Here is a 13,915-nt window from a genome sequence, read left to right as displayed (position 1 = left end):
TGGGCGAGTAGTGACCCAACTAAACTGGCTCTTGTTATTTAAGGAGTCGAAACAGCTCTACAGTAAACGGTTTTTTTTTTTTCTTTTTTTAATACAGGAGTGCTTTGGGCCACGGAAATCATTCTCTAAAACGCTAAGTGAAAATGTTGTAAATTGCAATGTTTATATTTTCAGAGGTTTAAAACAAATTGTTACTCTAAATTGTTAACCAAACACTTTCTTTAGAGTTTTGACATTTGGGTTACATCATATTTACCAACCGTCTAATATCTTTGGTTACATTATATTCAAAATTTTTAAATTTTTACTACTTCATCTAAATTTCTTAAATTAGAAATTTCATTATCCATAATAATTCATTCAACAATAATGGTTGAACTAAATGAACACGGAGCAAAATATCTAAAGGACTGGTACTGTTAATTAATTCATGGATCTTGTATGTGCATTTGTTAAATATATTAGAACTCTTTGCAACAAAAAATACTTAGTTATTATTTAAAATTTTTTAGTGATAATTATAATGAATTTCCTAAATTATATTGTATTCATATACTATGAGTTATATATTTAATAAACAAATTCAACATTAAATTGTTTTTTTTTTTGAACTCCAACATTAAATTGCTTAATGTGTGAACTTCTCATATATAATTTTGCATTAATATATACGTTTAAATACTTATTTAATTATAAATATTGGACATTAACTCAACCGCGCAATCACCTGTAAAACTAGCATTTAAAATAAATTTACAAATTAAACGGCGTATGTTCCGTACAACGTAAGACGTTTGGATCATCGGAAATGATATGATGGGCGCATGCAGTTGGGGATTTTGTTGGTGGTCGAAACGTGGCGGAGATGAGCGGTAAAGTGAGTTGTCGTGGCAAGCACCGGCGTGCACATCCCACTTCCAATGACGACGACAGATTGGATTTGCTGAAATGGATAAGGTTAATGTTTGTTGGGAGAAGGCCGATGAAGATCTTAGAACATTCATAGTTTACTACAATTTCGTATGTCCAACGTAACTTCATTTCATTACACCATGATTACATGTGGTCATGTTGTTAGGTGTGGTCATATAATCAATTATACGCTATTAGATTAGATAGATCCAATTAATCATATTAATCAAAAAAAAATTTCAGTATTTTCGCACACATTCTCTTACCCAGCGAACTGCAAGGGTAAACTCGTCATAAAACATCGGAATAGGAAAAATCACATTGTTGTGTGTTTTATTACACTATTGGTGCATGTTGTCAACACTATTGGTGTATTCTGGAACTCGGCCACTATAAATGGTCACTGTAATTACCAAAACACGGGAATACACCATTGGTGTGTTTCACTGTGGTGTGTTTTATTACACTATTAGTGTATGTTGTTAACACTGTTGGTGTATTCTGGAACCCACCCGCTATAAATGGTCACTGTAATTACCATAACACCACCACCTACCAAAACACGCGAAAATCCTCAAAATTACCACTGCCGTTAGATTAAACTGATTCAACGACACAGATACGACCACACGACCACACCTAATGACATGACCACATATGATCGCTCTTTTATATATATATATATATATATATATATATATATATACTAATAAGAGCCCAAGAGAGTTAGGCCTATAATAGGTAGAAAAAATGGCGGTCAAATTTTTTAATTAAATGAATGGCTCAATTTGATCAGATTTTAATTTTTCTTTAAGATTTCCTAATTTATCCCTAATGAATATGATTATCCGTTAACTTTTCTTTTAAATATTATCTTTTCCGTTAATTTATGTTAGTTCACCGTTAACTTACTCATTGATTTCAATAAGAATGGTCTTAAGTTTGAACCTCATCCCAATCAAAATTAACATAATTAGTACTCTATTTTACTCTTATTAAATTAAATAATAATTTAGTAGCTATTACAAAAAATAATACATATGAATTTCTTTAATTTAGAATTATGTGTCTACAATGTCTTTATTCAAAAAAAAAATTATTCATTATCAATAAATTAAATAAGAAAAATAATTTCATTAGTTATATTGTCTTTGTTTTTCTCCAATATAAAAATTCTTTATATTCAAATTCATCAATTGATTATGTGTCTACAATGTCTTTATTCAAAAAAAATTTTATTCATTATTGATAGTACTAATGCCCACGTTTATATGTTCTACGTACTTAATATAGAATGAAGGTGTGAATAAGGAAAAGTATATTTATTAAAAGGATGACCTAATACAATCTAAATGACCACTTCGAGGGCCGACTGACTGCGATCGGGCAACTATATAAATGGTCTATTGATCGTTCCAAAAGTCCCCCTCACTCTAGCCACCGTGGATATTTATAGCCTCTAGCTGGGAACAACCCTCCGGCCTACCGGCATGTAATCCACGTGCCCCAACCTAGTGAGCACTCTCTGTCAACGCCTAGCGTCGCCACGTGCCCCTCTCTAAAGATACTGTCTCTCCGTAGAACAAAGGTACGGTGGTCCGGCAGAACATCGGTCGGGTCCAACCGTCTTCAAGCAGGAAAGCAATATGAACGCACTCGGACGACCGGTACCGACCATCACTCTGTTGCAGCGCGCCGCCCAAGGAATCTTGTACTAACCCATCCGGAGAACATCTTAGGTCGGTCGGGATATATCCTACCAATCATCAATAAATTAAATAAGAGAAATAATTTCATTAGTTATATTGTCTTTGTTTTTCTCCAATATAAAAATTCCTTATATTCAAATTGATCAATTGGTTATATTCGCTACATTGTCCCTACAATGTCTTTATTATGAAAAAATATTCATTATCAATAAATTAATTAAGAGAAATAATTTTATTAGTTGTATTGTCTTTATTTTTTTCCAATGTAAAAATTCTTTACATTCAAATTCATCAATTAATTATATTTTCACTACATTGTCTATTACCTTTTTTGTGCACTATTTTTTTAATTAACTATCAAAGTTATAAACAAAATAATGCTATATATTTATTTACCAAGTATTTTATTAATACCATGAAAAAATTTAAAAAATATAATTAATAAAGCCAATCATATTAACTACTTGAGGAATTTGTTGACAAAGAGAGTATTCAAATCACACAACAAGTTGTAGTGAGAACTATCTCGCAATGTCCCTGTTTGACAATCAGCAGTTAGCGGTTAGCGTTAGCGAATTTGACCAGCGAATTATGTCAACGGTTGGTAAAAAGATATTTGAAAACTTTAACTGTTTAGATTAACATGTAAAATGACCTAAGGGTATAATAATAATAATAATAATAATAATAATAATAATAATAATAATAATAATAATAATAATAATAATAATAATAATAATAATAATAATAATAATATAATTGTTAAAAAAAATAAAAAATAAAAATATAATTAAGCCAATCATATTAACTACTTGGGGAATTTATTGATAAAAAGAGTATTCAAATCACACAACAAATTGAAGTGGGAAACTACCTCACAATGTCCTTGTTTGGCCATCAGCAGTTAGCTCTTCAATATTAGTATATATTTAATATTTTATGACCTAATTTTTATTTGCTCTCCCTTATGTCCCGTATTTGGTTTCAACCATACCTATACAATTATAATCAATCTTGACTATATTATCTTGCATTTGTAAACTTAGAATTACCTATTTAAATACGCAAATTCAACATTATATTCAATTTTCTATGTATGAACAACTTCAATATAATCTTGCTTTGATATATACTTTAAAGTACTTACTTAAGGAAAAAACATTAGGCATTATCTTAATCGCGTAATGCGCGTAAAAAACTAGTATATATATAAGGAAGGGATCAGGTGCGGGGAGGAGTTCCCGTGCGGTTGTGCGAAGGAACGCACCTTAAACATTAATTTGGTGCGCTTTAAGTACACAATCCACACACATTAAGCACAAAACTCATGCACCACGCACCTAAGGTTTTAAAAATGATTCACTGTAAGTTTCACACAACTGATGCACTTTAAGCATACAAATCACGCACCTTAAGTTTCAACAACTACTTACATTAAACACAAAACACACGCACCTTAAGCACAAAACTTACGCAACTTAAATTTGACCTAGTTGCAAAAATTACCAAATTTCCACTGCATTTTTTTTTTTTAAAATTTTGGTAATCCTGGACGTTGATTTAAACAAAATCCACTCTCCTCTCGCCGCACAACCGCACCTGGGACTGCAACCCGCACCAGAACCTAATTATATATATATATATATATATATATATATATATATATATATATATATATATATATATATATATATAGGGAAGGGTTTAGGTGCGGGTATAGCTTCCCGTGCGGTTGTGCGGTTAGATCTGAGCCGTTGATCAAATTTAGATCAACGACTCAAATCAATGAAAATTAAAAAAAAAAAACGCGTGTTTGGAAGAAAGAAGCATAAGCTAAAAATGGCGCACCTTAAGTGATAGAAACACGCACCTTAAGTGATAAAAACACGCACCTTAAGTGTTAGATCTTAAGCACAAACTCACGCACATTAAGTACAAAACCCACACACATTAAGCACAACCTCACGCACATTAAGCACAAAATCCACGCACTTTAAATATAACTCATAGACTTTAAGTTTCAACAACTATTGACATTAAGCACAAACTCACGCACATTAAGTACAAAACTCACGCACATTAAGCACAACCTCACGCACATTAAGCACAAAACCCACGCACTTTAAGTATTAACTCACAGACTTTAAGTTTTAACAACTACTCACGTTAAGCACAACCCCACGCACATTAAGCACAAACCTCACGCTCCTTATGCACAAAACTCACGCACATTAATCACAGATTCGCTCACCTTAAATTTGACCTAGATGCAAAACTTACAAATTGCCACCGCATTTTTTTTATTTATTTTGGTAATCCTGGACGTTGATTTAAGCGAGATGAATGACCCATATTAAACCGTACAACCGCACCAGAACCTAATTATATATATATATATATATATATATATATATATATATATATATATATATATAAGTTCCAATGCGGGTGAATGTTTCTCGTGCGGTTTTAAGGTGTGTGAGTTTTGTACTTAAGGTGCGTGAGTCTTGTGTTTAAGGTGCGTGAGTTTTGTGCTTAAGGTGCGTGTGTTTGTGCTTAATGTGAGTTGTTGTTGAAACTTAAAGTGCGTGAGTTTTGTGCTTAAGGTGCGTGAGTTTTGTGCTTAAGGTGCATGAATTTTGTTTTTAAGGTGCGTGAGTTTTGTGCTTAATGTGAGTAGTTGTTTAAACTTAAAGGTGCATGTGTTTTTTGCTTAAGGTGCGTGAGTTTTGTGCCTAAGGTGCATGAGGTTTGTGCTTATGGTGCGTAAGTTTGTGTTCTTAAGGTGTTTTGTTTGTGTGCTTAATGTACGTATGTTTTGTACTTAAAGTGCGTCAGTTTAATGCTTAATATGCGTCCACCCGCACAACTGCACGGGAAGCCCTCCCCGCACCTGATCCCTTCCATATATATATATATATATATATATATATATATATATATATATATATATATATATATATATATATATATATATATATATATGTATGTATGTATGTATGTACAATTATTTAAACTAGCTTACTCAATTTAAAATTATTACGGAGTATATACTTGAGGGCTAAAAGTAAAATTAACTCTAGCCTTATGTATGATTGTGAATCTCTAGTTTTGACCATATCATTTATTAGCTCACTCTGAAGATGGACAAGGAGATAGACAAGAATCCTAGATAGAATGATGATACCATGATAATGAAAATGTACAACATTGTCGTGCATGTTTCCCTTGCTTAGGCATGATGGAAGAGTAGCAAATAATTAAAGTATTGTACATTGTATATACCTTATCAAACATAAGTATATGCACACAATTAAAAGAAAAAAAAACTTTTGTTATTTTATATACTTTAAATATACTTTTCAAAAAAAAAAAAAATATACTTTAAATATACTAATGGTAAGCATACTACTAATATAACTGCAATGTCAGATCATATTTGACTCATGTAAATGTCACAAATTATATTCTTGACCAAGTCCACCATGTACATTATGATTTATGTACCTTGGTTCAGATTATATATTGCAATTATCAAATTATATATGCATTTGTTGAATGTACATATATGTTAACTGTAAGTATATAATATGTGATCAAACTGTAGGTAAATAAACGAAGATACATAATATGTTAAGTGTAAACAAATAATATAATCTAAGATTTACAATACATGATGAACTCTGGTGCATGATATAAGTATATAACAATTGTGTAAAAGGTGTGTTATATTTAAATAAGAATCAAACTCTAACAGTGTAATTCAGATTAAATTTGAATTAGTCTTATAACAGCGAGGATGATATTAGCATGCAGTGATTTATGTGTGTTAAGTGGAGGAAATAATGAAATGGATGGGAGCTGAGGAAAATTGGGAAATGTCATTAGGAGTCAGGTGCTTACATAGATTGAGGTTGCAGGGTAGACATGGTAACCAAATAATTGCAACCATTATTAGTAATGTATGTGTGTTAAGTGGACGAAATCACAATCATCTTTGTCAGTGGCGTGTGGTCGGTCACTAACTCTCAACTAATGATCGCTCGAAGTCTCTGATCAAAACAAAATGTTCCTCCGTGATCAAGTGTTAATAATGAATATATATATATATATATATATATATATATATATATATATATATATATGGAAGGGATCAGGTGTATTTGTTGCTTCCCGTGCGGATGTGCGGTGGATTAATGTGCGTGAGGTTTATACTTAATGTGCGTGAGATTTGTACTCAATGTGTCTGAGATTTGTACTCAATGTGCCTGAGATTTGTACTTAATGTGCGTCATGTTAATATGCGTGAGTTTTGTACTTAATGTGCCTGAGTATTGTGTTTAATGTGCATGAGATTTGTGCTTAATATGCGTGAGTATTTCATAATTACGAGCTCAGAAGGAAACAGAACAGAAACTCACGCACATTAACGCCCAAGCTTCTTGTTACTTCTTCCTTCAATTTGGCCATGGATTCTGGATTATCAGCTACCTTCAGTGCAGTTGAATGTGTATATAGATGACGCACACACAGTAAAATTTGCACAGCAGCTAAGTGTGGATTTCTGTTGTATTATTCCCATAATTCTTAACCACCATAGCCCGCCTCCGCATCATCATCATCAGGGAGGGGGCAATGACTACTGGGGATGGGGAAGAAGCTGACATCAAAATTTTCTGCTGCATTTTACACATTCACGCACATTAAGTACAAATCTCAGGCACATTAAGCACAACACTCACGCACATTATTGAGTACAAATCTCACGCACATTAATCCACCGCACATCCGCACGAGAACCTTTCACTATATATATATATATATATATATATATATATATATATATATATATATATATATATATATATATGAGATTGAGTTCACAGGAGGGTAGTGATATATAGAGGACTGTGCGGATAAATATTGAGCACACATCATGCACACATTTTAATACACAATGACACACTAGTATACATGTAAACATCAGGTTTCGAAACCAGACTCTATTAATTAATTAACCTATGCACACGACATACAAACTATGTCACACGACTACATTAGGTCATGTACACGACATACAAACTTATGACACACGACTACACCTGTCAATCCTATGCACACGACATACAAATTATAGCACACGACTACATTAGGCCATGCAAACGACATACATACTAATGACACACGACTACACCTGTTCTTACAGTCATCTATAATATACTTGTCCTCATTTGAATACATCTCTCTCTCTCTCTCTCTCTCTCTCTCTCTCTCTCTCTCTCTCTCTCTCTCTCTCTCTCTCTCTCTCTCTCTCTCTCTCTCCACACACACACACGCACATGCACACGCACGCGCACGCGCACAGACACACACACACACACACACACACACACACACACACACACTTAATTGCATTATATCTGTTTGACCCAGGGGTCAATTTGACAATTTTTCTTTAAATTTAAAAGTAATAATATAAAATGTTGATTTTTTACATTCTAACTAATGATGAACTCAATGTATTAAGTTTATGAGCCCAATTTACTCATCTCAATGACAAGTCAATTTTTACATTATTACCCTTAAATTTAATGTTTAGTAAATGGATATTTAATCGAAAGATTAAATTTTAAACAAAATCAATAGTCAATGGACCATTTATGGTCAAATTGAAAATCGATGATGAAAATAAATAAAAATCAATAGTCAAATTACTATAAAATTAATTGTGGTTCAATTAAAATTTGTGAATAAAACTTGATAAATGTCAATAGTCAATAAATCATTTATGAATTTTTTTTTTTATAAATAAAATACATACTTTTATTTATTTATTTATTTATTATCTACTTAAACAAAACAAGCACATTGTTGAATTACTGATGTAAACAAGAACTATATAACAAAAATATCATAGTACTGTACTAATAATTATTATTATTATTATTGAGGTGGATGAGAACAAGAATATGCACCCGGCCTGATGTTTGGTCGGTATCTAACCTTAATTAAAAAATCATGATGTCAGTTAATGTTCTTTTTCAACTCCCAGACATTATAAAACCTAATTAAAGACCAAAACACATACAATATTGTTTTCTTTTGCATTGTTAATTTCTAAATCCCATACTTCTTTCGGTTGTAAATTTGACCACTCATGAAAAAGTTAAAATGCTTTAATTACTTACTAATTAATAATCCTAACCAAACACTGATTTAGACCTCTTACATCATATTTGGTTTATTGAATAAATTTTGAAGGAATAAAAAATTATTCATTTCAAGATTATACGGATCATAAAGTTATTAGAAATGCTTAAGTGTTTATGGTGTAGAAGTAGAAAATAGATAAAGTTTTATTAATGTAGGAAGAATCTAGAAACTTTTATTTACAGGGGAAGAACTTAAATATAAAAGATTGAATTACAATATGAAAACTCTCTTACTGGAAAACAAAGAAACATGATATATACCAAGTGGCTTCTGGTCCACTGGTATCGGATTGCTCCCCTATGTGGGAGGTCTAAATATATATATATATATATATATATATATATATATATACATACTAGTTTTTTACGCGCATTGCGCGATTGGGATAATGCCTAATGTTTTTCTTAAATTAGTATTTTAAAATATATCAAGGCAAGATTATATTAGACGTGCATAGATAATTGAATGTTGAATTTGCGTATTTAAATTGGTAATTCTAAGTTTACAAATGCAAGATAATATAGTCCAGATTGATTATAATTGTCAATAAAATAATTGTATGGGTATGGTTGAAACCAAATACGGGACATAAGGGAGAGCAAATAAAAATTAAAGTATAAAATATTAAATATATACTAATATTGTTTGAGGAGATTCCGGTGGTTAGAGTTCTATTAAGATTTTAATATTAGAATTAGATTAATGTTTTAGTTATAATTCTATATTAGACTTTAATATTAGAATTAGACTAACGGTGAATTAACGGTACTTAATAGAAAAGTTAACGGATAAGATAATCATATAATTAAGGATAAATTAAGAAATCTCAAGGAAAAATTAAAATCTGAACTATTCATTTGATTTAATAATTTGACGGTCATTTTTTCTACCCAATGTTTATAATTAAATAAGCATTTGAAAGTATATAAATGCAAGATTATATATGAGAAGTTCAACATATGTAATTTAATATCTAATTTGTTTATTTAAATATTTAATTCATAGTATATGAATACAATGTAATATAGAAGATTCATTATAATTGTTACTAGACTCTTTTTAAATAGTAACCAAGTATTTTTATTGCAAAGGATTCTAATATATTTAATGAATGCACATATTAATACAAGATCAATGAATGAATCCACGGTACCAGTCCTTTAGGTGTTTTGCTCAGTGTTGATTTAGTTCAACCATTATTGTTGAATAAATTATTATGGATAAAGAAATTCCTAATTTAAAGAATTTAGATGTAGTAAAAGTTTAAAAATTTTAATTATAATGTAACCCAATGATATTAGACGATTGGTAAATATGATGTAACCCAAAGATCAAAATGCTAAAGAAATTGTTTTAATTTGGTTATTCAACAGTTTGAAGCAACAATTTGTTCCAAATCACTGAACATTCAAACATTGCAATTTACAATATTTTTACTTAACGTTTTTGAGAATGATTTCCCCAAAACACATCTATATTTTTTTTAAAAATCTATTATTAAAACAATTATTATTATTATTATTATTATTATTATTATTATTATTATTATTATTATTATTATTATTATTATATGTATACCCTTAGGTCATTTTAAATGTTAATTTAAATAGCTAATTTTTTCAAATATCTTTTTACTAACTGTTGATATAATTCGCTGGTCAAATCCGCTAAAGCTAACCGTTAACTGCTGTTTGTCAAACAAGGACATTGCGAGATAGTTTCTCACTTCAATTCTTTGTGTGATTTGAATACCTCTTTGTCGAAAAATCCCTCAAGTAGTTAATATAATTGGCTTTATTAATTTTTTTAAAATTTTTTCATGGTATTAATAAAGTACTTGGTAAATAAACATATAGCATTATTTTGTATTATAACTTTGATATTTAATTTAATAATAGTGCACAAAAAAGATAATAGACAATGTAGTGAATATAATCAATTGATGAATTTGAATGTAAAAAATTTTTACACTGGAGAAAAATAAAGACAATATAACTAATGGAATTTTTTCTCTTAATTAATTTATTGATAATGAATAATTTTTTTAATAAAGACATTGTTGGGACAATGTAGCGAATATAATCAATTGATGAATTTGAATTTTGAATGTAAAGAATTTTTATATTGGAGAAAAATAAAGACAATATAAAGAAATGCATATGTATTATTTTTTGTTGTAGCTACTAAATTATTATTTAATTGAATAAGAATAAAATAGAGTACTAATTATGCAAATTTTGATTGGAATGGGGTTCGAACCTAAGACCTTTCTTATTGAAATCAATGAGTAAGTTAACGGTGACTAACAGACATTAACGGAAAAGATAATATTTAACGGAAAAGTTAACGGATAATCATATTCATTAAGGATAAATTATGAAATCTCAAGGAAAAATTAAAATCAGATCAATTTGAGCCATTCATTTGATTAAAAATTTTGACCGTCATTTTTTCTACCCATTATAGGCCTAACTCTCTTGGGCTTTTATTAGTATATATATATATATATATATATATATATATATATATAAGTTAAAAAGAAGCTGAAAGCTGAAAAGTTATAAGCTAGGAGCTGAAAATTGAAGAGTTGTTATGCTTGAAAGTGCTTGGTAAAATTAGCTTTTAGATAAGCTGATAAATGTAAAAAGACAAAAAAAAACATCATCATAAAATTTAAATTAGTTTGTTTACACTTTACATATTAAAATTTAACATTTTGTCTTAAACCAAATTAACATTTTGAAATAAAACTATTAGCATAATCATGATCTAGCATCCCATAATGAAGTAGCAATATTGTTGCGAATCTCCTTCATCTAATAATAATAATAATAATAATAATAATAATAATAATAATAATAATAATATTTGCGGTGAAAGTTAAGGAGAAGAGAAAAAAAAATTTATTGGGGAAGGTAAATGATGTCATTTCTTTAAAATAATAAGGACAAAGATGAAAAAAAAAGTTATGAAGCTACTAGCTTATTTTGAAACGCAAGGTAGCGTTCCAAAATAAGCTCTTATTTTAAGCTATGAGCTTAGTTTGGGAATATTGTTTTTGAAATTTTAGATATAATCCAAATAAATTAGAAAAAAAAAGCTAAAACATATTTATCTAAACTAAATATATTCAAATCAGAATTGAATTTAAATATCAAAATTTTAAATATCCAAAATAAAATTTAAGTATCAGTTCAACCAAATTGATTCCCACCCCCAAGTGCCCCAACCTATGAACATATACAAGTGCTTTTAAAGGCATAAAGGAAGCAAAGAAAGGAAAGAAATATGTAGGGGAATGACTTCTTTTTTTTTTTTTTCTTTTTTTTTTTTCATTTGTTATTATGTTTCTTTACGCTAAATTCAAGACTCTAACTCCATCAAAGTTAGCTCAAGAGTTGAGGGTAATAATATAATATTTAAGTTAATTTATGAGTGGAGGTTTGCCAGTCAAGCTGAAAGCCCTAGCTATGGGAGTCCAGTAGATAAGAAGTAAGGGATATATACCAAGACTGCGAGGTCCAGATCCGACTGTGAGGAAGTCGCCAAAGACATGCAAGGGAACCCCACGAACTCGATCTGGACAACATGGAAATTTTTTTGAAGCCTACATGAGAACGATCATGGAAGATGGAGGAGGTAGAATTTTTCACATTTACCGCGAGCAAAACATGGTGACTAACGCTATTGCAAATCATGCGCTCTTGGATGGATCGGAATGGATGGAATTCGATGAACCTCCTCCTGGTTGTAGAAACCATGTCTGCAATGACCAACTTGGTGTGCAACGTTGTACTTTGAATTAATTTTTTGGTCTTTGGGTACGTACACCCCCCCCCCCCCCCCAAAAAAAAAAAAAAGTATTACTCCGTACTTCACAATCTCTTGTGGAGGCAACATGTCATCATATCATTGCTCACCTTAGCTAGCTCATGAGTGGAAGTTTGACCCCAACTTAATTATTATCACTTTGCAATCTCTTGTGGACGTAATATGGAATCGTATAATTGCCCACCCCTTGAGAAGTCAAGGTCTGCAACGGCCTACTCTATATGGCTCACACCCTATACTCTCTTCGACATCAGATATCCTGTTTTCCCTTTGGAGAACTCGACTCCAGACCTTATGAAGCACTAAGTAGCCCTTTTCTAGATTATCCCATTTGCAAGGTTGGCATTGAACGAATGGATAACTCCACTCCGAACTATTCTCGATTTCCTTTGAACCTTATCAAGCATCAACTATCATTCTTTCAGGTAGCCTAATATGACACTCAAGCCAAAACTCTAACTCCACGACCAGGGGCCTAAGAGCCCACAACCCAGGTTTTGAGATCCCATGACCTAGGGGGCCTACGAGTTAGGGGATGCTCTGGGCAAGGTGTAAAGGACCAGGGCACGATGAAATGAACTAAAGAACGAGACTCGGGCAGAGTGCGAGGGCCTCCGAGGCCGATAGACTTTTCTGCCTCGGAGCCGATCTCCAGGCCCGGAATGGTAGTTAGGCCTTGACTAAGTTTCTCCACTCACTACATTTTTAGGAGTTTGTTGGGCATTTTCTTTGTATAAATTAACCTTGTCTTGGCCTAAACAATCAAGTTTATTCAATCAATTACACAATATTCTTTGTAATAGTCTACCTTTAATCCACGAAATATTACTACAATTTATATCTCTTTACAATTTTGCCCTTATTCCTTATTTGGACTTAATTCGTTGATTCAGAACATCCGGTTCAATTAGTTTCATCAAATTAAAGAAAAAAAAAAAAGATATTTGAGTTTATAGGGTGGGTGCTTTCTTTCCCTGGCCTCTTTCTTTCTTTTTCCTAATCTAGTTGGAAGTGGAAGTTGGGCAATTGAAGATTAGAATCCAAAAAGTACATAAGTGTATTGATTTTGAGACATACGTAAGATTGAATTGAAGACCTTTCATATACGACTTATAATTTGTTGGGGCAGATGGGAACAGCTTTACCAAAGTAAGTTAATGGGTGGTCTACACTTTCATGATATTGAGACCTTCATTTTTGCCCTATTCACCAAACAAGCATGGAGAGAATCCTCATCAATCCTATGTCCT

This window comes from Ipomoea nil, unplaced genomic scaffold (assembly GCF_001879475.1).
Source record: "Ipomoea nil cultivar Tokyo-kokei standard unplaced genomic scaffold, Asagao_1.1 scaffold1875, whole genome shotgun sequence".
In the NCBI taxonomy this organism is placed as follows: Eukaryota; Viridiplantae; Streptophyta; class Magnoliopsida; order Solanales; family Convolvulaceae; genus Ipomoea; species Ipomoea nil.
Note: the sequence above shows the minus strand (reverse complement) of the source record.